This window comes from Ovis canadensis, chromosome 25, assembly GCF_042477335.2.
Source record: "Ovis canadensis isolate MfBH-ARS-UI-01 breed Bighorn chromosome 25, ARS-UI_OviCan_v2, whole genome shotgun sequence".
Classification (NCBI taxonomy): Eukaryota; Metazoa; Chordata; class Mammalia; order Artiodactyla; family Bovidae; genus Ovis; species Ovis canadensis.
Window position 1 is genome coordinate 49,748,628 of NC_091269.1, and position 26,072 is coordinate 49,774,699.

General features: G+C 41.4%; 1 protein-coding gene and 1 pseudogene across 7 annotated transcripts in view; one reads left to right on the top strand and one right to left on the bottom strand.

Annotated features, from left to right (window-relative positions):
- The window catches only part of LRMDA (leucine rich melanocyte differentiation associated), a 1,405,312-nt gene that overhangs the window by 1,034,138 nt on the left and 345,102 nt on the right, over positions 1-26,072 (top strand). The gene's annotated exons all lie outside the window — the stretch shown is intronic.
- LOC138430455 (large ribosomal subunit protein uL1 pseudogene) overlaps positions 14,852-26,072 on the bottom strand; it is a 132,371-nt pseudogene continuing 121,150 nt past the window's right edge.

A 26,072-nucleotide genomic window follows, 5' to 3' on the forward strand; every position in this document is an offset into this window, starting at 1 on the left:
GCCTTTGCTTCCTGGTGCTGGTGGTCACAGTGTGTCCTTTCTTGGTGGTGGCCACGGGCCCAGCAAAACAGACCTCTGAAAAGCAAATGGATTAATCATTCTGAAGGCATGCTCGCCTCAAAGTTGCCCTGCAGGATGTCTGAGAAGCAGAGAGAGGAGACTGTTGTAGTTCAGAAATGGCAGAAAGAGATGTCTGAAGACTCACAAAAAGAAGGGAGAGAGGAAAATAAGAATGAGAGCTTTTAAATTGTACATGCTAGCCTTTTCACTAAACCAGAGAGTATGACAAAAAAAATATATCGCCACTCCTATAACAAAAACTGTGATGAGTCCAACCTTTTTATTACAATCAGGTTTTCTCTAAATATATTATGCCCCATAGGTCAAAATGATTGACTTCTCTATTTTGGGACATCTGAGTTCTATTCTACCGTTGCCAGAATGTTTTTAGCCGTCCAAAACTGAGCAGGTCTGCGGTTCCTTTGTAACATCAAAACGGAGACATTTATCATTGAGATTTATCATGGGACAGCCTGCCAGATGGTTTGGGTATTTTAAAGGTGAACTGCATGGGTCTTGATTAGCTCATGCGGACTTCTAGCTAAAGACAACTCTATCACTTGCTCAGTGTAAAGACACTGGATTCCCCTCCACCCAACCCCCTCCCTCTGTTCTTCTAGTAATGCGGAAAATATTAATGTAATGGCAGATGTGGCATAGATTGTCATTTCAGGAAGAAAACCAAGCCATAACCAATTCCACTGATTGCATTCTAATTATAATGTGACCTCCTGTTGTTTTGCATAGAGGCGGTATTCATTTCAGTACACCACTGTAAAACTTGCAGAGTCAACGACCCTCAAAGGGGCAATTGTAAGATTTAAGCTTGGATTTTTTTTGCTCATACCAAAGACCTTTATACTGCCAAGTCTCTGCTGATTGGGCCAGAAAGAATGCATTTGATTATATAGACTAAACTTATTGGGAACAGAACCTTTGTACTTTGAAATGCTCTTCATTCAAATTGCATTCAGGCATTCAATCAACATTGATTATGATATGGATTGGCAATGCGAGTGCCTTGGGGTTTTGGTCTGGCTTAAAAGTTTCCTCACTAGATAACTGCAACCAGGAAGCCAGCTGAGGTTCTTTAACCTTAAAACTGAGTTTCCCACAAGAGGAGGGTTCTCTACAAAGACCAGGCAGGGTTTTCTATTCCCATCTAATTCAGTATCCTAAGATCATTTCCTTACTTAGCGATTTGGAGTCTTCAGATTTAATCAGCTTCTAGGAGCTATGGGTTATCTGTGCATATTCTTGTTTGTATTAAGTGAAATGTATCCTTGACTTTGTACATGAAAAACTGGGAGAATCCATCTTAGCCTCAGGTTCTAGGTTCTAGGTCATGGATTTTGCATAGTGGAAAGAAGTAAGCATTGAGTAAGAATTCAGGTAGCAAAGATTCTAGTTACAAATGCCATCTGTATAACCTAGGGCAAGCCTTGGTTTTCTCATCTGCAAAATGAAGTAGTAAAGATAAGTGATCCTAAGGTTCAACTCATAATGTAGGTGATTAGAAAATGCTAAGAAGAAATACAAAATTACTCTTCTTATCATTATTATTTATAAGTCAGTGTAGATATGTGTGTTTATTGGGACCTTTTCCCTGGGGCTAGACCTTTCTCTGACTCTGGAAAATCCTGCTGAGACCAGTGGCCTTTTGGCTAACTTCATAGACATAGTCAAGTTTTTGTTTAGACTTGGAGGTTCTCAAGGTCCTTCCAGATTCTAGCTTGAAAGTAAGCCTGAAATTCACACAAGAGGAGCAGGGTTGCCAGGTATCCCTCATTCCAAGCTGATGAAGTAGTTTCCGTAACTCTATTCTCTTCATCCAGACTCATACCACCAGCTATCACCTTTGTGCAGGTAACTCTTGAATATAATTGCCAACCTCAGTTCAGTTCAGTCACTCAGTCATGTCCAACTGTTTGTGACTCTATGAACCACAGCACGCCAGGCCTCCCTGCCCATCACCAACTCCCAGAGTTTACCCAAACTCATGTCCATTGAGTCGGTGATGCCATCCAACCATCTCATCCTCTATCGTCCCCTTCTCCTCCTGCCTTCAATTTTTCCCAGCATCAGGGTCTTTTCAAATGAGTCACCTCTTCGCATCAGGTGGCCAAAGTATTGGGGTTTCAGCTTCAACATCAGTCCTTCCAATGAACACCTAGGACTGATCTCCTTTAGGATGGACTGGTTGGATCTCCTTGTAGTACAAGGGACTCTCAAGAGTCTTCTCCAACACCATAGTTCAAAAGCATCAATTCTTTGGAGCTCAGCTTTCTTTATTGTTGTTGTGAGAGTCCTTTATGTAGAGTTGTCAGAATCCAACTCTCACATCAATACATAACTACAGGAAAAACCATACCTTTGACTAGACGGAACTTTGTTGACAAAGTAATGTCTCTGCTTTGTAATATGTTGTCTAGGCTGGTCATAACTTTCCTTCCAAGAAGTAAGCATCTTTTAATTTCATGGCTGCAGTAAACATCTGCAGTAGCTTTCTTAAAATTCAACATTTCCATATATATGCTCACCTAGGATAGTGTTCTAGAAGCTCAGTTCAATATGTTCTCTGTTTTTCCACCAGGACAACCACAACTGGCCTCTCTATTTTCACTGTCTCCTAACCACTCCTCTAATTCCAGTCATTTGAGTTAAAAACCTTGGGATCTTCTTTTACTTTCTTCCTCTCCCTTACTACCCGCATAGAACTCAACAAAACCTATGTGATATGAATTCTACCCCTGAGAATGCCCTTGAAAGTACCCATTCTCTCTAAAGTTACTCCTTCTTCTCTGGGTCTAATTCTTTCCCTCCTGGCCTGTGAAATACCCTCTTTGATGTTTTTTTTTCATCTTTGACCTCTACAGCAAACCATTCTTTTCTGTCTCAGGATGGTAGGCAAAGTCTCAGATGGCCCTGATGATGCCAATTTCCTATATTCCCACCTCTTGTGAAGGTCCCTCCCCTGTATGTGGACAGGGTCTGTAATGTGCTTGTAATGAATAGATTATGGAAATGGTGATGGGCTGTCACTCCCATGTCTAGGCCACCTTAGACTGTGGCTTCTGCTTTCCTGTAGGACTCTCTCCCTGACTGCCTTAATGATGCAAAATGCCATGTTAGAGAGACCCAAATGGCGAGGATGTGCAGTTTGTCTTGATCCACAGTGAGGACGTTTGGTTCTGCATCTGCAGGGAACTGAACCCTGCCAACAACTGTGTGAGCTTGGAGACTTCCCCAGTTGAGCCTCAGACGAGCCCCCAGCCCTGGCTCATACCTTGAAGGCAGCCTTATAAAATGCCTGAAAGAAAGGAGGACCAGCTAAGGTGTAACCATATACATGATGCACAGAAACTCTGAGGCAATGTGCGTTGTTTGAAGCTGCAGCATATTCATTGGAAGGACTGATGCTGAGGCTGAAGCTCCGGAACTTTGGCCCCCTTGTGGAAAGAGCTGACTCACTGGAAAAGACTCTGGTGCTGGGAAAGTTTGAGGGCACGAGGAGACGTAGGTGACCGGTGATGAGCTGGTTGGATGGCATCACTGACTCAATGGACGTAAGTTTAAGCACACTCCAGGAGGTCGTGAAGGAAAGGGGAATGTGGCGTACTGCAGCCTGTGGGGTTGCAAAGAGTTAGACATGACTGAGCAGCTGAACAACAACAGCAGCAACAAAGTTTGCAGTAATTTGTTACACAGTAATAGAGAACTGTTATACCAGGGTGGCCAGATTAATACTACCTGCTTCCAGGATTTTCTGTATTTGGTCCTGAACTCCATGTCCAAGCTACGTCCTCACTCTTCTTTTTGAGAATCGTGAGCTCTGTTCTGTACATAATTCTGGCTTTCTGCCTTTTACCCTCTGCTGACATTGTGACTGTGGGTTTTCTTTATGACTAAATCCCATACTCTTTTTAAAGGCTCGCTTAAATGCCACCTCTTCCATAAAACCTTCTGTGATCCCTGCAGCTATATAGATCGCTGAGCTGCCTTGTTCTGCACCTTGGGTCACTTTTCATGTTTTACCTCGTAAAGGAGTTGTTTGAAGGCATTGTCTTAGCTCTCCTACTGGATTGAAGATTGGATGAAGGAGGAGGCTACTCCTCACTTATCTCCTCATGCTTTCAGGTGTCCCGGTATAATGACTTGTGGATGGTATGCCTTCAAAGAAGAATTACTCATTCCTGAAAGCCAGTTTGCCCACAAGATAGGTAAAATAGGAGTGGCTGTGGAATCACTGGTTTATTTACTAACCTATGCTTTCAAATATCCTTTCCCTCTCTATCACATGCCAGGCAGTATGATAGAGCCCGGGGACAAGACTGGACTCATTGACACTGTGCTTGAGGTTTAATGTTCTGTGGTTGCCATTTTGAGCTTTTTAATAATTTTCTCCTTGGATCTGTATTTTGTAAGTACAGTCCTATGTGACAGTGAGAGGAGGCTCAGAATCCTTCTATGCCTCCTTGCCTCCCTAAAACAGGTTCTCAACCACCCATTCTCCTTAATTCCAGCCCTGATGGAGGCCTGGGCACAGACAAGGCCAGGGTCAGAACTGGATATGTGTGTGCCCCGTACTCCATGTCATCCAGTGTGGGCTCTGGATGCCTGTGAAGGTCTGAACTTTCCCTGTGGTCAAAACATGACATAAAATAACAAGTCAAAACACAGGTTGAAAGACTGAGGCCGCAGAGAAAAAGACAACATCTGTCACTTTTTGAGCAAGGAGCCCTGCAGTTTTGTCGTGAACCCTGCAAATTAGGTAGCTCACCCTTGTTTATTGAAAAACCAGACAGGCAGGGGTCCATTTCTAGCAACAGCAACAGACAAAAGACAGGAAATAAGGCAGCAGAGAGTCTTACGTGCAGTGAAGAGAATAAGCTGAGATGATGTCTGGCGGCTCTCTGAGTGTAGTCTGGGGAGCCTTTTCCCTTAAGGAGGACAGGTAGGGAACCCTCCAGGGCAAGGCGACATTTGAGCTGATATATGAAGGAAGAAAAGGGTTAGGTCAAGTGAGGAATATGAGACAGGTTCCAGGAGAGGAAAGTGCCAGCTCAGATTCTTTGGGGCTGGAACACAAGCTTGGGATGGTCAAGGGCTTGACATCAAAAGGCAGCGCAAGAGATGCCTCATGACTGTGCAGGAGAGGAGATGCAGTGAATTTACAAAGGCAGGACATAGCTGGGTCTTTTCATGCCTTGCTGGCCCTGGTGAGGAGACATTCCCTTTGAGCCTACCCAGCTCTATGGGTTGTATCTTTTCAATGAAGAATCACTAAGGAGGGGTTTATTACAATGGGCATTTGCTGCAATTTTTACCTTAATTTTAATTTCTTCTTCTGTATTAACATGGCTATCTTAGATTCTTTAAAGCAGAGATATTTTTCACAAAGCTATGTAACTTAGAAAGGCTGTAAACAGTTGTATGTGGGCAAAGGAATTTGGAGTTTCTGGTGAAAGTTTTCAAATGGTACTGTCGTATCCTTCTCCATGGAACCTCAAGGACTGTCACTTTTGTTCTAAAGGTCACATACTGGCACCTCATGGCCCAAATCTAGGATCCAGAACTGTTTTTTTCTGCTCTACAAGTTGCTGTTAATCAAACTTGGTGCCCCTCCAAGGGCTCTATGATCCCGATGTTTCGTCTTCATTTCTCCTATTGTCTCCTGTTTGTTTTTCACTCCATGCCTGGACTCCTATTTTTGATTATTTTTCATTACAAAACTCTACACTGTAGTTCAGATCTAGGAATGTTGATGTGTAGCAGGACCATGAAGCCAAATATGCAGAAGAATCAGAGACCCTGAGAGATTTCCTTCTTTTCCCTTGGCCAGCCTCTGCCTGATGGCCAGCTTCCCTGGTGGCTCAGATGGTAAAGAATCTGCCTGCAGTGCAGGAGACCTGGGTTTGATCCCTGGGTCAGGAAGATCTCTTGGAGAAGGAAGTGCAACCCACTCCAGTATTCTTGCCTGGAGAATCCCGTAAACAGAGGAACTTGGTAGGCTACAGTCCAAGGGGTGGCAAAGATTCAGACACGACTGAGTGACTATCACTTTCACTTTTCTTTCTTGTCACTGGGCTTGGAAGTCAGAGAAAGGCAGGTGAGAGAGCCAAGAGTTCCTGCTCACCTGTCTGCTGTGCCCATTGTGTGAACTCCACATAAATGACAGCCTGAGAGGCCCTACAAGGCCAATGGTACATCCCTTGCTCACCTGCTACCTGAAGCTTGTGTCTTTGAAGACTTGGGACTTTGGCTGAGAAGGAAATTAAGTAATTTTGTTATTTTCCCTTGATAATGCTAAAATTATTAATCTTTGAAGATAAGTGCTATTCAGAGCATAATGAGTTACAATTGTTGATAATTATAATTTTGAAGAGTTTGAGTTTGCTGTCAGCCAAGTAATTAAAGGGGCGGGACCAGAGTTCTACTTCCTTCATGACAGTTGTGCTTCTGATAAGAGCTCTTGTCTGCATGACAAAAACACCCTCATTCTAGGCCTGTGCTGCCCTGAAAGGGTTAATTAAACCAAGGGAAGTAGTCCACTGGCCTGTGAAGAGATCTCTGGCCTGAATCCCCGATGGCCTTCTCTTTTCCCGACAATACGGTCATTGTTTTGGAAAAGCCAGACACCATGACAGATCCCACTCTCCCCTTATTGAACAGACCCGGGGTGTCTGGTCACGCAGACCCAGGGAAGCGGCTCCACTTCTTTCCTTCTTCAGTCACTGCCCCCTTCACCCAATTGCCCACAAGCCTCCATTTTTATAAACTTCTTGTGTATGCTAGCACAGGGCTAAAAAAATTGAACAAAAAGAAAAGAGGAAGAGAAAATGGAAAACTAATGATTCAAGAAATCACATAGCACGAGATAATTCTATTTTGAAATCACAGCAGTGGCACCCAGAGGCAGACGCTCCCCAAATTACTAGTGAAAACCCTTTGATGTATCCAGTGCTAAGAAAGCCCAAGGCACTTTTTTATTATTATTATAAGAATGCCTCACATTCCCCCAAAGAAGCATTTAGCAGCTATTTTTTAAATGTCCTATGTGAAGCAAGCTAAAGAAAGATTCCTAAAAAGCTGTAGTCCTAAATGTGCTTATTTGATTGCTGGCTTTTACTTAGAATAAAAGTCAAGCTCTCTCATGGACATTTGAAGTCCTCAGAGACCACGCTACCTCATCAGACCCCACCCTTCTCCCATCACTCACTCTGTTGTAGCCCTCTGGCTTCCTTGCTGTGAAAGGCAAACTGGGGAACTCTTGCTCCCTGCTCAGCCCAGGCCATCCTGGATTCCTTGCCTGGATCTCTTCCCTGGATATCTGGTGGCTGAGTCCCTCCCTTCCTTCAGGTGTTTCCTCCTACATCTCCTTCCTTTGCCTTGGCACATGTGACCACAGCTTCCTACCTTGGACACTGTAAAAGGGACTTTGCAGGAGTGATTAGGTTAAGGATTCAGAGATGTGGAGGTTACTCTGGAGTATCAAGGTGGGCCCAGTGAGGCCTTAAGAAGGATTTCTGTAAGAAGGAAGCAGCAGGAAAAAGATGGAACAACGGAAGTAGAGGTTCTATGACTTGCTTTGAAAATGGAGGAAGGGCCCATGGGCCAAGAAATGTCGGCAGCTTCTAGAAGCTGGCAAAGGCAAGGACACAACTCTTCACCAGGGCCTCCAGAGGGAACCAGTCCTGCTGACCCCTTGACTTAACCCAGGGAGACCCATTTCAGACTTTTCATGTTCAGAACTGAAGGTAATAAATCTGTGCTGTTTTAAGGTGCTGTGTTTGTGGTTATCTGTTGCAGTAGCAATTAAAAACTGGAGAAGGCAATGGCAACCCACTCCAGTACTCTTGCCTGGCAAATCCCATGGACAGAGGAGCCTGGTAGGCTGCAGTCTATGGGGTCGCTGGGAGTTGGACACGACTGAGCGATTTCACTTTCACTTTTCACTTTCATGCACTGGAGAAGGAAATGGCAACCCACTCCAGTGTTCTTACCTGGAGAATGCCAGGGACGGGGGAGCCTGGTGGGATGCTGTCTGTGGGGTCGCACAGAGTTGGACACGACTGAAGCAACTTAGCAGCAGCAGCAATAGTTAAAAACAGGACCCAGAGCCATGAGACCTCAAGCAATATGACCACCGTGGACTCTTGTTGGTTTGTGAAATCTACCAAGCTTTTTTTTTCTTCAGTGTTTTCTTAATGGCTCAGAGACAGAGGGAATCTTGCACTACCTGCATTCTAGTGTCCTTTGGTACCAAGGCCAGCTTTTGATACTTCAGTTCAGTTCAGTCACTCAGTCATGTCTGACTCTTTGCAACCCCACAGACTGCAGCATGCCAGGCTTCCCTGTCCGTCACCAACTTCCAGAGCTTGCTCAAACTCATCCATCAAGTCAGTGATGCCATCCAACCGTCTCATCCTTTGTCATCCCCTTCTCCTCCTGCCTTCAATCTTTCCCAGCATCAGGGTCTTTTCCAATGAGTCAGTTCTCCAAAAGTACTGGAGTTTCAGCTTCAGCATCAGTCCTTCCAATGAATATCCAGGACTGATTTCCTTTAGGATTGACTGGTTTGATCTCCTTACAATCCAAGGGACTCTTGAGTCTTCTCCAACACCGCAGTTCAAAAGTATCAATTCTTCAGTGCTCAGCTTTCTTTTTTTTAAATATAAATTTATTTATTTTAATTGGAGGCTAATTACTTTACAATATTGTATTGGTGTTGCCATACATCTTTATAGTCCAATTCTCACATCCATACATGACTACTGGAAAAACCATAGCTTTGACTAGATGGACCTTTGTTGGCAAAGAAATGTCTTTGTTTTTTAATATGCTGTCTAGGTTGGTCATAGCTTTTCTTCCAAGGAGCAAGCATCTTTTAATTTCATGGCTGCAGTCACCAGTTGCCTTGATTTTGGAGCCCCCCCAAAATGAAGTCTGTCACTGTTTCCATTGTTTCCCCATCGATTTGCCATGAAGTGATGGGACTGTATGCCATGATCTTAGTTTTCTGAATGTTGAGTTTTAAGCCAGCTTTTTCACTCTGCTCTTTCACTTTCTTCAAGAGGCTCTTTAGTTCTCCTTTGCTTTATACTTAGCAAAATAAGAACTGCGTTGTGTGTTTGGGGATGGTGTGATACCCAGTTGTGTTTCCACATAGTACAGCTGAAGGTGCGGGAAATGGTGAGCGGCAGCATCCTGCCTGCCAGGAGCAGTGGGATGCTACACTTGCATCCATTTAAAGGCCCATTATCACTGTAAGTCAAGCAGACAGTTCTCTTCAGTTTAAGGGTGTGATTGGCTGGTGGGTTTTGAAAGCAGTATCTGTTTATGGTCATTCAGAAAAGCGGAATTTCAGAAGTTAGAGCTTACAGCTTGTGGGAAGCTGTCATTTGTCATTTGTCATTTGTCATTTTACCTGTCATGGTCTGGGTTCAAGCAGGACAGGAACAGTAGTGAGGAGGGTCACTCCATGGCCTGTTCCGATTCATTTATTCATGGAGTCCTCCTAGTTTCTTTAGGGGGGATTAAAACATTTTTTAAAATTATTTATTCACAGTCCTTCCAGACTTAGCCTTTCCATCTCTCTTGCACTTCCCCTGGCCACGCCCCTTCACCTCCTGAAATGGTCTGTATTTGTGAGGATAACCTTAATACTTGAAACCTTTCCAGCTGTATTTACAAATGATGATAATTTAATCCAGTGATTGGAAAATCCAGAAGTACTCTCCACCCCAAATGTCCTTTGATTTAACTGACCAGTGGAGAAAGCCTAGGGATTATCAAACAAGAGAAAGGACAGGACAGCTGACTGTTGGGCTCATTTGCATCTGAATATGTTATTTATTTAGAAACTGGAGAAGTGCTGAGTGGATGGGTTAGGGAAATATGGCTGCCGTTCTGGAAAGGGCGCTGTGCACAGTATACACGTCCTGCAGTGCTCCCTTGGCATGTGTAAAGGGAACATACTGGTGTTTTGGTCACAGCGCCATCTTTTACTGAATCTTCCGCAGGGAGATGGGGGAAAGTTTCAGTGGCATCTTCATTGGAATCCACTATGATCCACAAACCATAGCATCTTAATGGGAGTAAGGAGAGAGGCGTTACTATTATAAACAAGTTTTGGATGAACTTTCATTTTTTCCTGTATTCTAAGTACCTGACCCAGGCAAGATGGAATGAGAACTCATTTGGTGTTGATTTTAAAAAAATAGGAAAGAGATAGATAGGCAGGAGAGAGATTTTTTGAGAAGCCTATGTTCTAAAGAAGAATGTGTGAGCCTCTTACAAGGGTCTTTTAGTTCCCTTTCCCCCCCGCCCCCCCCCCCTTGGGAAGTTAAAGGGCACTCAGTGGTTCTTCTCACCTTGTGTGCCCCTTGTGGTTGTCACAGAAGTAGACTGCACTATGATGTCTGTCTGCCACTGATCTTTAAGGTGGATTCAGTTTGGATTGTCAGATGCCCTTTCATCCATCATGACCCTGAGTGTGTCCCTTCTGAAAGAGAGACATACTGGGTTCAAGAGGGACCTTCCCTGGAGCAGATATGTGCAACAAAAAAAGAAACCATTATTACTGAGTCTGTACAACCTGGCAAACTCTTTGATTCTACCTACTTTTAACATATAAAATCTTTAAAGTCTAAAAAACTCAGAAAGACTGAAAGAACTTTTCAAAATTTCAGTACAGTTGAGTTTCAGTTCATTCGGTCATATTCCCTTCTTTACCATCTAACTTACCATCCAAGCTTCAATCCTTCTGTCCAGTCTGATAGTTATTGAGTGCCTATGAATGAGAGTTAGTTCATGTCTGAAAAAGCTCATAATGTTCATTGGAAGGACAGAAGGGCAGAGCTGTGGACCAGATGCTCCTGTAGATATGTGGCAAGTGGAGGGTACATGGGAAAGGCGTAAGCACTTACTATATGCTGGGCATAGTGCAAAGAATAGACTGATAAATGAAATTGACTTCAGTCACTACAGAGAGTGGAGTCCATAGAAACGATTTATTTTCATTAACAACTGTTACTCATAATAAGGGCTTTGTAGTGGATATACAGACTTAGAACTTTTGGAGGAACACAATACTCAGTTTAGGCAAGCGTTAGGGAGGGTTTCCTTGAGAAGATGACCTTGAACCTGAGACCTGACAATGCATCACAACTAACCAGGAAGAAGTGTGGGAAAAGTGTTCAGGTGAGAGGGGATAGCATATATGATGGCCCAGAGGACAGATGCGTGGTTTGTTGAAGAACTGGACTTTTAGTTTTGCCAGAGAGTATTGTGGGGGAGGTTTGGAGGGAGAGAGAGAAGAACAAGGAAGCAGATGAGGGAACTGGCAACAAGGGTGAGTAAGGGCAAGATCATGAAGAACTTTGTATGCCAACTTAAGGAGTGGAAACTTTGGTCATAAAGACTTGGAGAAAATCACTGAAGATCAGGTTGGCTAATTGGAAATATTCTGGCTCTGGTTCTAGAGGTAGGGTGACTATTTAGGGGTTTGGGGCAAATAATTATTATAAGAAGTGTTGGTCATTTACCAGGGTTTTCTTTTTCACAATCTTAATAACCCTGAGATGAAGTTTTCATACATAGCTATTTTTCTTTACTTGGTATTATTTTATTAGAAAAGATTAAAAACAAAATGCTAACTGATCTTACTTTCACAACACATTGGGACTATTGAAGGCTGAGTTTGTGCTCATTCTTACCTGCCAAGTCAATTCAGCAATGCATGGTAGAAATGGGTGAATGGGTACTTTCTCTAGGATGGCCCTTCATAGCCTATGTTGTCCAGAGCAGATTTCATGCACACCTAAGCATCCATTGCATCATTTTCCAGAAACTCAACTGCTGCGCTCAACCATCATCAGGTCTGTGTCAGTCACTTTTAAAAAATCCATCATTAGAATGATTATATACACATTACAGCTATGTTTCATGGACTCACTGGGTTGAAAGTGTTTACCTAGGGTCAACAACATCATTTCCCTAAAGGATCATTCCTACTCTGCCTCAGATAAATCCTTTGCTGTTTTTAAAGTGCTTCAGGTTATAATATTCCACTTTCCTGGCCAAAATTCTATTTACAGCATAGTGTTGACCGTCATGGGATCTCAAAGCACATTCATTATTATGCTGCCAAACTCTGTTTTCCAAGAGTAGAGAGTAAAGGCAGAGAGAAGCAAGATATGAAGGAGTGAGGTCAGGGATGGAGTCAGGCCCTTGGCGGACCGCATGGCCTCAGAACTTAGTACCAGGCTACAGGGCTAAATCCAGGCCTCCCAGTGTTCTGTTAGGGCGGGCCACTTTGGAGGCATGACAAATGGAACCCAGGCAGAGCTCTGCCAGAGTGCAATAGTGGAGACAGTGATGGAAAGCAGATGGAGACTCTGGCCTTCTCTTGGTGAGAAATCCAGTGAGGGAATGGGGAATGTTTGCAAAATCTTAGCGCTCCATTGGGACATCTCCTGGTGCAGTTACAAGTCACTGGCCTCTGTCTGCCAATGGTTTAGTTTGCTTTTGATGAAACCAAATTCCCCTTTGACTTTCTCTCAAAATTTTGAACATTTCCCAAATTTTGTTTGACTTGCTTGCTGGAGGCCTGGAATTAAAAATCCAGGATTAGTGCATGAGAAAAATAAATGAAATCTTGCATTATTGGGGGCTAATGGCTGAGTACAGTACTTGTGGCTGTCTAGTTTGTGGTTTGCTCTTCAAATGGTATAACCCTTGGCTTGATACAACTTGGGGGTGTCATTTTATCTTTCCTTGCTGGCTTCTGGGTGGGGTTGGGGGCCCTCTCTTCCTCCATAAATGTGCTTCAGAAAGATGGTGGTTTCTTCTGATGTAAGGGTTCAGAAAAGAAGGCTCATACCCCATTTGTTCTCTGTTTCATGGTTATAGGGTTAAATATTCAGTCTGTATATCATATGTCTTTGGAACACATCCAGCTTTTTTTTTTTTTTTTTTGTTAATGTTCAGTTCAGTCACTCAGTCGTGTCTGACTCATTGCGACCCCAAAACCACAGCATGCCAGGCCTCCCTGTCTATCACCAACTGCCACCGTCTACCCAAACCCATGTCCATTGAGTCAGTGATGCCATCCAACCATTTCATCCTCTGTCATCCCCTTCTCCTCCTGCCCTCAATCTTTCCCAGAATCAGGGTCTTTTCAAATGAGTCACCTCTTCGCATCAGGTGGCCAAAATATTGGAGTTTCAGCTTCAACATCAGTCCTTCCAATGAACACCCAGGACTGATCTCCTTTAGGATGGACTGGTTGGATCTCCTTGTAGTCCAAGGTACTGTCAAGAGTCTTCTCCAACACCACAGTTCAAAAGCATCAATTCGTTGGTGCTCAGCTTTCTTTAAGTCCAGCTCTCACATCCATACACGACTACTGGAAAAACCATATCCTTGATGAGACAGACCTTTGTTGACAAAGTAATGTCTCTGCTTTTTAATATTCTGTCTAGGTTGGTCATAACTTTCCTTCCAAGGAGTAAGTGTCTTTTAATTTCATGGCTGCAATCACCATCTGCAGTGATTTTGGCACCCTAAAAAATAAAGTCAGCCACTGTTTCCCCTGTTTCCCCATTTAATTCCCATGAAGTGATGGGACCATGATCTTCATTTTCTGAATGTTGAGCTTTAAGCCAACTTTTCACTCTCCTCTTTCACTTTCATCAAGAGGCTCTTTAGTTCCTCTTCACTTTCTGCCATAAGGGTGGTGTCATCTGCATATCTGAGGTTATTGATATTTCTCCCAGCAATCTTGATTCCAGCTTGTGCTTCCTCCAGCCCAGCTTTCTCATGATGTACTCTGCATATAAGTTGAATAAGCAGGGTGACAATATACAGCCTTGACGTACTCCTTTTCCTATTTGGAACCAATCTATTGTTCCATGTCCAGTTCTAACTGTTGCTTCCTGACCTGTATACAGATTTCTCAAGAGGCAGGTCAGGTGGTCTGGTATTCCCATCTCCTTCAGAATTTTCCACAGTTTCTTGTGATCCACACAGTCAAAGGCTTTGGCATAGTCAATAAAGCAGAAATAGATGTTTTTCTGAAACTCTCTTGCTTTTTCCATGATCCAGCGGATGTTGGCAATTTGATCTCTGGTTCCTCTGCCTTTTCTAAATCCAGCTTGAACATCTGGAATTTCATGGTTCACATATTGCTGAAGCATGGCTTGGAGAATTTTGAGCATTATTTTATCAGCATGTGAGATGAGTGTAATTGTGCGGTAGTTTGAGCATTCTTTGGCATTGCCTTTCTTTGGGATTGGAATGAAAACTGACCTTCCCAGTCCACTGGTGGCCACTGCTGAGTTTTCCAAATTTGCTGGCATATTGTGTGCAGCACTTTCACAGCATCCTCTTTTAAGATTTGAAATAGCTCAACTGGAATTCCTTCACCTCCATTAGCTTTGTTCATAGTGATGCTTCCTAAGGCCCGCTTGACTTCACATTCCAGGATGTCTGGCTCTAGATGAGTGTACAGTTGATTTCCAATGTTGTGTTAGTTGCAGGTACAGTACAAAGTGAGTCAGTTATCCACATATATATATTCATTCTTTTTTAGATTCTTTTCTCATACAGGTTATCACAGAATATTGTGGAACATATCCAGCTTTAACAAAGCTCCAGCTTTAACAAAGCTCAAGCTTCAACATTTTTCAGTGATCAGATAGGGATGCAAAATCAGAAATCCTGTCCTTCCCCGAGATCTAACACTTTCTTTTCTTTTCTTTTTCTTTTTTTGATCGTTTAGTGTGGTTTATTAAGCTGTGCCTTAGTACAGATGCTGGGGCTTGCCCATGGTGCTGTTAATGTACAAGGCCCTGACGTTCAGTCAATTTTTCTTGAGCAAGACACTAGGAAGTTGACAGCTAAGTGGATGTTGTACACAAGCTCGTCATCTGTCATCTTCACGTGGCCAACAGCCACTGCCAGACACAGCACCTTTTTCATCTGGAGCTTGACCGTGGACTTCATTTCATCAACTTTGGCCACCAAGTTCTCATTGTGGGTCAGCGAGGAAGGGAATTTGCCAGGCTTGTTCAGGCCTGGGCCAAGGATTCGGGGGATCTGCTTGATCAGAGACTCTGAAGCCAAAAACGCATCATATTTCTTGGCCAGCTTCTTGACCAGTTTCTTCTTGTTGTTGAGTTTTTTCAGTGCCTCAGTGTCCATGTGGGGGATATCCACAGCCTTGGCCTCATCACAATGCTGTTGGTCCCGTAAGACACACACGGAGAACTTGGGGCGGGGAGTAGACTTAAGCCTAACGGTGCCCGGAAAGCATTTGTCCTTCTGAGGGTCATAGTTCTTCAGGCTGATCTGAAGCTCCACCGTCTCCAAAAACTTTCTGCGCTTGCGCTGGTTCCCGTGCAGGACTTCCTGCACCGCCTCCTAGAGGGGGTCGCGGGAGACTTCGCTGCTCACAGTTCCCTACGCGGCTATAACCGGAAAAGAGCCTAACACTGTTTTCCAAGTGAGAATTTGGTTTCTGACTCTACAAGTGTACACAAGTGTCCTAACACAGGTTACAAAGCAGTGGATTAGCTATTTGGAGAGAAAGGAAATGACAGGAAATTCAATCAGCGATGATGGCACTTCCTTAGTCCAGTAAAACTCTGAACCTGTACCATCTATAATAAGTGGTTCTATTCTTCTGTGATATTCCGATGCCCACCAATGTCATCCTTCAGCTCAGCCAGAAAACAACTTTCCCCCAGTCTTCCTCCCTCTTCTTTCTCTCATGCCACTACCTTTTATGGATAGAATAGATTCTGTTAGGGTCTTGCAGAACCATAACACAAAACAAAAACAATGAACCACAGGTGTTGAAATTATGTGCCACTCTTAAAGGAACTCGTATCCACACTGCCTTCTTTCATTACTTTTTTCCATCCATCTATCCACCAGTCCATCAAATATTTACTGAGTCCTACCAGTGATAGGCCTGGGCTAGAGACACAAGGACAAAGGTAAATTCCTTTGATGTGATGGAGGAGGTGGATGTCTGCTGGAATCAATGAGATAGTACAGTGAGGAGGGTGCTTTACCACATAAGTGTGAACTGAGTGCTTTGGGGACCCTGAGAAGCATACATCTCCCTGGTTGTGGTATAAAAGAAAGCTTTATAGAAGACTTGACACTTGACTGGATTCTAAATTATTAAGAGCTCTCTGAAGAACTCAGAGTTTCAGGAATAATATGAAAAAGAGGTCTCACTCATAGCTTATCATCCTATGCTTTTAATGGAATATAACTGAAAGATAGCTGTATAGTCTAAACAAGAAAAATTAGTATTGTTTGGAGTTCTTGGGGAAGGCCATACATAGTAGCAGGACCTTGAAAGGGAACCTGAAGGGTCTGAGCAGCAGAGAGACTAGAAGAGTTTATTCCTCTGAAATCTCCTCTGATGACTAAGGTGGGTAACCCTGATTCCTGGCTGATGCTTGGCTCATCTGGTTGCTCCATCTTTGTGCCCCTTTAAGTCATCACTTAGGATCACCTGCCATGGGTGCCAGAGAGGGCTTTGTAGGTCACTGCTAAATCATCCATCTGGAAAATAACTGGGGAGGCATCTGCTCACCAGAATGGGACAGGGGCTGGAAATGGAGTCATGTTTGGTTTGGAGACTTCAGGTTAATGAAGCAAGGCACGTGTCTGTAGCTATGCAGCATAGGGAAGAAAGGGAGGGTGAGACTCTATAAGCCTGTGGTTCTTTGGCTGTGGATCTGAAATAATCCAGGACCTTCCCCCTGGAGCTCATGGGAGGGAAAAGTGCAAGGGGCTCCATGTGTCTCTTTGTAACTTCTCTTTGCTGGAGGGAACAGTTGCACATGTTCCAAGAGACTTGTCTGGAGACCTTTTGGTTTTTCAGGCTGAATAATTTCTGTTCCTTGCTAGACTTCTCAAGGCTTCATCTGAGTTTCAGGGCCAAGGATTGACATAAAGACAGTCCAGAGTCTGAATCAACTTTCACGTGACCTGTTTAAGACCTATCACAGGGATGTTCTACCCAGAAGAGCTTTAGCTCATCTGGGGAAAGAGAGATAAAGCTGGGTGCTGTCAGTGTTTGAGAAGTAGCTTAGAATGGAGGAAAGAGCTCTAGATTGAGAATAGGAGCCCTAGATTCCAGTTCTGGGGTTTGTCTGTGTGACCAAGAATATATTTTGTCCCATAAGTTCTGGGCTTCAATTTCTTTTGCAAAATGAGAGTAGTATTAGACTAGTTATTTTTATACCTGTTTCAATGTAAATAGAAGGAAATGGCAACCCATTCCAGTATTCTTGCCTAGAGAATCCCATAGACAGAGGAGCCCCGGTGGGCTGCTGTCCATGGGGTCATACAGAGTCGGACACGACTGAAGCAACTTTGCATGCATGCATGCATTGGAGAAGGAAATGGCAACCCACTGCAGTATTCTTCCCTGGAGAATCCCAGGGACAGAGGAGCCTGGTGGACTGCCATCTATGGGGTTGCACAGAGTCAGACACGCCTGAAGTGACTTAGCAGCAGCAGCAACAGCAGCAGCAGCAGCAATCTAAATATTCTCAAATCTTCTTTGGCTGCTCTGTGTCTGTGTACAAGTTTTTCTAAAAAGCGTAAGTATAATATCTCCTGCACATTTTTGTCACCATATGTGCAGGCATTCCTGACACAGCTATGGGCCCCACCTCTACCATATGCTTCCCACACTTTGTCAGTTGGGCTGTCCTTTATGGCTCATCTCAGTTCAGCATACCACATGTTCTTTTGTGCATGAGGTGACTGATACAGGCTGACTCTGTGTCTTGTTCTATAGGCTTCTTCTTGAAGAATCTTGAATCCAACAGCAACCCCCACACTAGAATTGTTCTGTGGAAGGGGAAATGGGGAGAGCAGGCTTCAAATCAGCTCACACATACTTTATGAAGTGGTCCTGAGTGGGCTTTGAGAAGCTGCTGTTCTCTGCACCGCATTGTAGTATTAAGCCTAGACTTGGATATCATACTCTCCCAAGTCAGATAAACACTGAGGCTCAGGAAGAAGCACATTGTGTTTGTTCATCCAAATGGTTATACGGCCTGAGGATGAAGCATTAAACCAATATGGTGGAACTCTAGAAGGCAGAACCAGGATGGAAGCTTCAGAAAGGGGAAGATGTGTGGTTCTCTGAAGTAGTTCCACAATGATCCTTGCTGTGGACTAGGATATAATTACTAACGAAATTAGAATAGCTTTCCCTGTCCCTGTTGGAGTTCTCATAGATATGTATCAAGATTTTGAGAGATTTTAAAAGAATAATACACTTGATTCTAGTCTCAACTGTACCACTTACATGTAGCTATGGCGAGTCATTTAACTTCTCTCAGCTTTATTATCTAAGATAATAAAGAATGTGTTGTCTGCCAGGCTTCATCTTTCACCAGGTAGTTATGTGATTCAAAGAATATCATGTTTTTGAAAGTAATTGTAAGCAATATATTCTTAACTGTTGAAGGTTAAGGACCACTTGGAGGATGTGCTCAGTACTATGGAACCTGTCAACAATAAAGTTAAAAAAAGAAACTCAGTGTATACACAAGTTTTGAAGTACAGCTTCTAGAGGTTCACTTGGCAGATCCATGTGTCAAAGTTTAACAATCCCTGAGATAGAGATCTAAGAATTATAATGATACTTTGACCTCCATGATGGAGGCTACATTTCTGTTTCTCCTATTCTGCCTCTGTGTCTCTGGTGATCAGACATGCATCCCATTGGAATATAGTTAGGGCATGATTGACATGGGTGACGTGTGTGTGTGTATGTGTTTGTACTATCGTGACTTTCTATTTTCTAGCAGTTTCCATAAAGTGATTAAGCACTATATATGATGGAAGAGGCACAGTGCACTCGGGGTCATAATGTTTCACTCACTAACGAGCCAGAAAAGGATAATCCCACTGCTGTGTATTCCACTAGCCTGGCTCCCTTCTGCAGGTTGATTTTGGTAATGTGTCATATTTTCTCTGACTCAGAGGGATTAGCTGGGAAAAATACAGATTGTATAAACAATTCAAACTCCCTGGATATGATTTGGTATCCCTGTCTCTCTTCAGTCACAGCAGGGTCACACCTGCTAAATATATATTTTTAAACTAATTCCCTTTAGATCATTCTTTCTGAACAGCATAGTCATAATAGAGAAATTGACCTTTCCTTTTTTTATTAGCGTGTTTCATAGGTGCTCCTCTTCCAGTTTAAAAGGAGAGTTCTAATCAGTGTGCTGCCTGTTTTGCATTCATTTCTTATTAAATTTGTAAAGTGAACTATGCAATACAGGCAAAAATGCATAAATCATACTGTACAAGTTTATACGTTATCATAAGCTATCACTATCCAGATAAAAAAGTAGAACACCCTAACAGACCCCTCTCATGTTCTTTCCTGGGCACTAGTCCTTCCTCCTCAAAGGTAGTCAGCATTCAGATTTCTAATACCATAGATCAATTTTACTTACTTCTTTATTTTATATAACCAGAAGCATATAGAGTATGTATTATTTTTGTTGCTGCTGTTGTTGTTGTCATTCAGTGTTATAGAGTCTTCAGTAATATTAGAATCCAGTGTAACATTTTTTCCTATGCGATTGGTGCTTTTAGAGTCTTATATAAGCAGCCTTGTCTACTCAAAGGTCATGAAGGTAGTCACCTATGTTATCCTTCAGAAATCTTATATTTTACCCTTATACTTAGAGCTATAACATATTTGACACTTTATTTTCATGTATGATGTGAGGTTAAGGGGTCAATAATTAATTTTTCATGAATATATCTGAAAAGACCTTTTATTCCTGACTGTTTTGTCATAAATCAAATGTCTGCATATATGTGATTTTGTTTCTGGACTCTCTGTTTGGTTCCATTCATACACTTGCCTCTTCTGGGTCAGTGCCACAGTCTCTTAAATACTACAGGTTTATAATAAGGCCTAGTACCTAGGGATGTGTCAAGATTATATAGGCAGAGGATATGTGTATGGATGGCTAATTCAGTTTGCTGTTCAGCAGAAACTAATAGCATTGTAAAGCAACTATAACCCCCCACAAAAATGTTATATTTGCTATTGCATCTCTATACATATTTTGTAATCATTTATTTTAATATCAGCAATAACAGTTAAAAACAATTTATGGGATTTTGATTGAGATTGCTTTGAATCTATAGATTACTTTGTAGAGAATTGGCCTTGGAGTACAGAATGAAGCAGTACAAAGGTTAATAGAGTTTTGCCAAGAGAACACACTGGTCATAGCAAACACCCTCTTCCAACAACACAAGAGAAGCCTCTACACATGGACATCACCAGATGGTCAATATAGAAATCAGATTGATTATATTCTTTGCAGCCAAAAATGGAGAAGCTCTATACAGTCAGCAAAAAAAAAACAAGACCAGGAGCTGACTGTGGCTCAGATCATGAACTCCTTACTGGCAAATTCAAACTTAAATTGAAGAAACTAGGGAAAACCACTAGACCATTCAGGTATGACCTAAATCAAATCCATTACGATTATACAGTGGAAGTGACAAATAGATTCAAGGGATTAGATCTGATAGAGTGCCTGAAGAACTATGGACACAGGTTCGTGACATTGAACAGGAGGCAGTGATCAAAACTATCCCCAAGAAAAAGAAATGAAATAAGACATGTCTGAGGAGGCCTTACAAATAACTCTGAAAAGAAGAGAAGCAAAAGGAAAAGGAGAAAAGGAAAGATATACCCATTTAAATGCAGAGTTCCAAAGAATAGCAAGGAGAGATAAGAAAGCCTTCCTCAGTGATCACGGCAAAGAAATAGAGGAAAACCACAGAATGGTAAAGACTAGAGATCTCTTCAAGAAAATTAGAGATACCAAGGGAACATTTCATGCAAAGAGGACACAATAAAGGACAGAAATGGTGTGGCCCTAACAGAACCAGAAGATATTAAGAAAAAGTGGCAAGAATACACAAAAGAACTATACAAAAAAGATCTTCATGACCCAGATAACCATGATGGTGTGATCACTCACCTAGAGCCAGACATCCTGGAATGTGTGGGCCATAGGAGGCATCACTCCAAACAAAGCTAGTGGAGGTGATGGAATTCCAGTTGAGCTATTTTAAGTCCTAAAAGAGGATGCTGTGAAAGTGCTGCACTCAACATGCCAGTAAATTTGGAAGACTCAGCAGTGACCACAGGATTGGAAAAGGTCAGTTTTCATTCCAATCTCAAAGAAAGGCAATGCCAAAGAATGCTCAAACTACCACACAGTTGCACTCATCTCTCACGCTAGTAAAGTAGTGCTCAAAATTCTCCAAGCCAGGCTTCAACAGTACATGAACCACGAACTTTCAGATGTTCAAGCTGGATTTAGAAAAGGCAGAGGAACCAGAGATCAAATTGCCAACATCTGCTGGATCATCGAAAAAGCAAGAGAGTTCCCAAAAAACATCTACTTCTGCTTCATTGACTATGCCAGTGCCTTTGACTGCATGGATCACAACAAACTGTGGAAAATTCTGAAAGAGACAGGAATACCAGACCACTTGACCGGTCTCCTGGGAAATCTGTAAACAGGTCTAGAAGCAACAGTTAGAACTGGACATGGAACAACAGACTGGTTCCAAATAGGAAAAGGAGTGTGTCAAGGCTGTGTATTGTCACCCTGCTTATTTTACTTATATGCAGAGCACAGAGTATATCATGAGAAACGCTGGGCACAAGCTGGAATCAAGATTGCCGGGAGAAATATCGATATCCTCAGATATGCAGATGACACCACCCTTATGGCACAAAGCACAGAACTTAAGAGGCTCTTGATGAAAGTGAGAGAGGAGAATGAAAAAGTTGGCTTCAAACTCAACATTCAGAAAACTAAGATCCTGGCATCTGGTCCCATCATTTCATGGCAAGTAGATGGGAAAACAATGGAAACAGTGACAGACTTTATTTTTTTGGGCTCCAAGATCACTGCAGATGGTGACTACAGCCATGAAATTAAAAGACGCTTGCTCCTTGGAAGCAAAGTTTTGAACCATCGCCCGGTGGCTCAGACGATAAAGCGTCTGTCTACAATGCAGGAGACCTGGGTTCGATCCCTGGGTCGGGAAGATCCCCTGGAGAAGGAAATGGCAATCCACTCCAGTACTATTGCCTGGAAAATCCCATAGACAGAGGAGCCTGGTAGGTACCGTCCATGGGGTTGCAAAGAGTCAGACATGACTGAGCTACTTTACTCACTTCACTCAGACAGCATGTTAAAAAGCAGAGACATTACTTTACCAACAAAGGTCCATCTAGTCAAAGCTATGGTTTTTCCATTAGTCATGTATGGATGTGAGATTTGGACTATAAAGAAAGCTGAGGCCGGAGAATTGATGCTTTTGAACTGTGATGTTGGAGAAGACTCTTGAGAGTCTCTTGGACTGCAAGGAGATCCAACCAGTCCATCCTAATATTCATTGGAAGGACTGATGCTGAAGCTGAAACTCCAATATCTTGGTCACCTGTTGCAAAGAACCAACTTATTTGAAAAGACCCTGATGCTGGGAAAGATTGAAGGTGGGAAGAGAAGGGGGTGACAGAGAATGAGATGGTTGGATGACATCACCAACTCAATGGACATGTGTTTGCGTAAGCTCCGGGAGTTGATGATAGACAGGGAAGCCTGGCATGCTGCAGTCCATGGGGTCTCAGAGTCGGACACGACAGAGGGATTGAACTGAACTGAACTGTAGAGAATTGATAGGTTTACAATATGACGTCTTCTAGTCCATGACCACGAGGCTACCCTTTTACTTATTTATGTCTAATTTCATTTATCATGATAATATTTTATAATGTGTGTGTGTGTGTGTGTAAAGGTCTTGTACATATTTCACTGTTCAAGATTCATCCCTAGATATATTGCTTTTAATTTTTATTTATTTTTCATTTTGTTATAATTTTGTTTACTTATTTTTGGTGCTAGTATATTGAGGTAGAAATAATTTCTCTGTGTTTATCTTGAAGCCAGCAGCCTTGCTAAATTACTTATTTATTCTAAAAATTTGTAAAATATTTGAAGTTTTATATGCAAAATCTCATCTCCTGTTAACAATTATTTCTTTCTTTCTAATCCTTATGTCTATGTTTTTTCTTACCTTATAGCATCAGTTAGGGCTTCAATACAATATTGAGTAGAAGTGGTCTTGGATGATACCTTTGTCTCATGTTTAATCTGAAGTTTTAATTACACTACTAACTATATTGACTGATACATTATTTGTATAGCTACTCTTAACTAACTAGGAAAATATATTCTTATTTTGTTGAGTTAACCTGAATGATTGTTGACTTTTTGTCAAATATCAAAAATTTTTGATGCATTTTAGATAGTTTACATTTCTGCTTTACTCTATTAATCTAATAAGTTATTGATTTTTAATAGACTTCATTTTTAGAGCTGTTTTAGGCTCATAGCAAAGTTGAGTAGAAAGCACAGAGATTTCTCATATACCCCCATACAGGTATAGCCTCCCCACCTATCAGCATCCCCTACCAGAGTGGAACATTTGTTAGAGTCCATGAACCTACACTGATACATCACTATTACCCAAAGTCCGTAGTTTACATTATTGTTCGCTCTTTAATAACCTGTATCTGCCACTGTAGTATCAAACAGAATAGTTTCACTGCCTGAAAAATTCTCTTTACTTCACCTGTTCTTCCTTTTTGTCCCCTCATCCTTGACAAACATTGATCTTTTTACTGTCTCTACAAATGGTACCTTTTCCAGAATGTCGTATAGTTGGAATCATATTAAATGTAATCTTTTCTATTAGGTATCTAATGGTTTCTCACTGGGGCTTCCCAAGTGACGCTGGTGGTAAAGAGCCCGCCTGCCAGTGCAGGAGAGACGAAAGAGATGCTGGTTCGATCCCTTGTTTGGAAAGATCCCCTGGAGAAGGAAGTGGCAACCCACTCCAGTGTTCTTGCCTGGAGAATCCCATAGAGAGAGGAGCCTGGCAGGCTATGAGCCATAGGATTGCAAAGAGTCGGACACTGCTGAAGCAACTTAGCATGCAATGGTGTATAATTAGTGTTTAATTTTCAGTCCTCTAATGAATGACATGATGATTAACATATTTTCATGTGTTATTTGCTATTTGTGTATTTTTTTTTTTATGAGGTGTCTGTTCAGGTCTTTGCCCATGTTTTAAATTGGGTTGGTTTTTTTCCTTGTTGCTGAGTTTTAAGGGTTCTTTGTATATTTTCATTAACAGTCCTTTATCAGATACGTATTTTCTGGATATTTTCTCATAGTCTGTGCTTGTCTTCTCATTCTCTTGAGGAATTACATTGATTTTAAACATTACGGTAACTTACATTCTGGGATTTGCCCAAATTGACTGCATTGTATTAATACACAGATCCACACAGATATATATATATATATATATATATATATATATATATGTATATGTATATGTACGTACAGAATTTATTTGATAATATTATGTGTATAAAATTTGAATCTTTGTTTATGAGATGAATTGTCCCAAATATTTTTCTTGTAATTCTGCTGTCAAATATTAATATCAAATTTTGCTATCTTCAAAAAAGAAGTTGTGAAAATTTGTTTTTCTATTCTTATTTTGTTATAACAAATAATTTTGTTATAGTTTTGAAGACTTCACATAAAATTGGCATTATTTTTTCCTTAATTAATTGGAAAATTCATGGCTGGAACCATCTACACCTGGAATTCTCTTTGTGAGAATGTTTTTAATTATAGACTTGATTTCTTTAAGATACAGAACTATTCTGATTTTTATTGTGTCTGATTTGATGTTTTTAAAAAATGTATTAAAATGTCAAACTTATTTGCATTAACTTATTGACAGTATCCTCTCATCTATTTGGGGAGCACTGTATTGATGTCCCTCTTTATTTCTAATATTGTATTTGATGTTTTCTCTATTTTTCTCTTGGGAAGTATTATCCTTATCCTCATACCAGGACTTCTCATTTAGCAAGCCCTCTGTAAAAAACCAACTTTTGGCTTTGTTGATTATTTTCATGAATATTTTATTATTTTAAAATTTCTTTTTTTTTTTTTACCATTTTCTTCGCTTTATTGAGCTTTACTTGCTATTCTTTTTTTTTTTTTTTTCTTGAGATATATAATTTGATCAGTGATTTTTAGCTTTCTTCTTTTCTAACATTTGTGTTTAAGGATAAAAATGTTCCTGTAAGCATGGCTTTCGGTGTATCCTACAAATTTTTATGTCATATCTGCATAGTCATTCAGTTCAAGATCTGTTCTAATTTCCACTGTTTTGATTGTTGTTGTTGTTGTTGTTGTTTTTGCTGTGGATTATTTGAAATCCATTGCTTAATTTCTAAGCACTTAGGCATGCTCAGCTATTGTAAATAATTTCTAGGCAATTCCACTTTGGCCAGAGAATATGTTCTACATTATTTCAGTTTTTGCAGATTTGTTGACACTTTCTTTACAGCCTGGTGTATGTTTGCTTTGAGTGAACTTTTTGTATTGTGCAATGTCTGGCATTTTTATGTGCAGTGTTCTTCCAATATTCATGGGTGTGTGTGTGTGTATGGTTGGTTTCTTAATCATACTATTCAAATATTTCATATGACTCCTGAATTTTTCTTTCACTTACTGAGAGGTCTCTGACTTCCTGCTATGATTTTGGAGTTGTCTCCTTCAGTTATGTCAATTTTTGTTTCACGTGTATCTTAGATTATTTGATATGTATAAATTTAGAACTTTTACATCTTCGTGAATAACTGACTCCTTTATCGTTATACAACTTTTTACTTTTAGTAGTATTTCTTACTTTTAAATCTAGTTTACTTAATATTTATATGTATGCATTTTCTCTTATGATTAACATTTTTATCATATTTTGCCTCCATTCCTTTACTTTTAAATTATCTGAGTTTTTATATTTAGTTTCTTAGTTTCTTATAAGCAGCA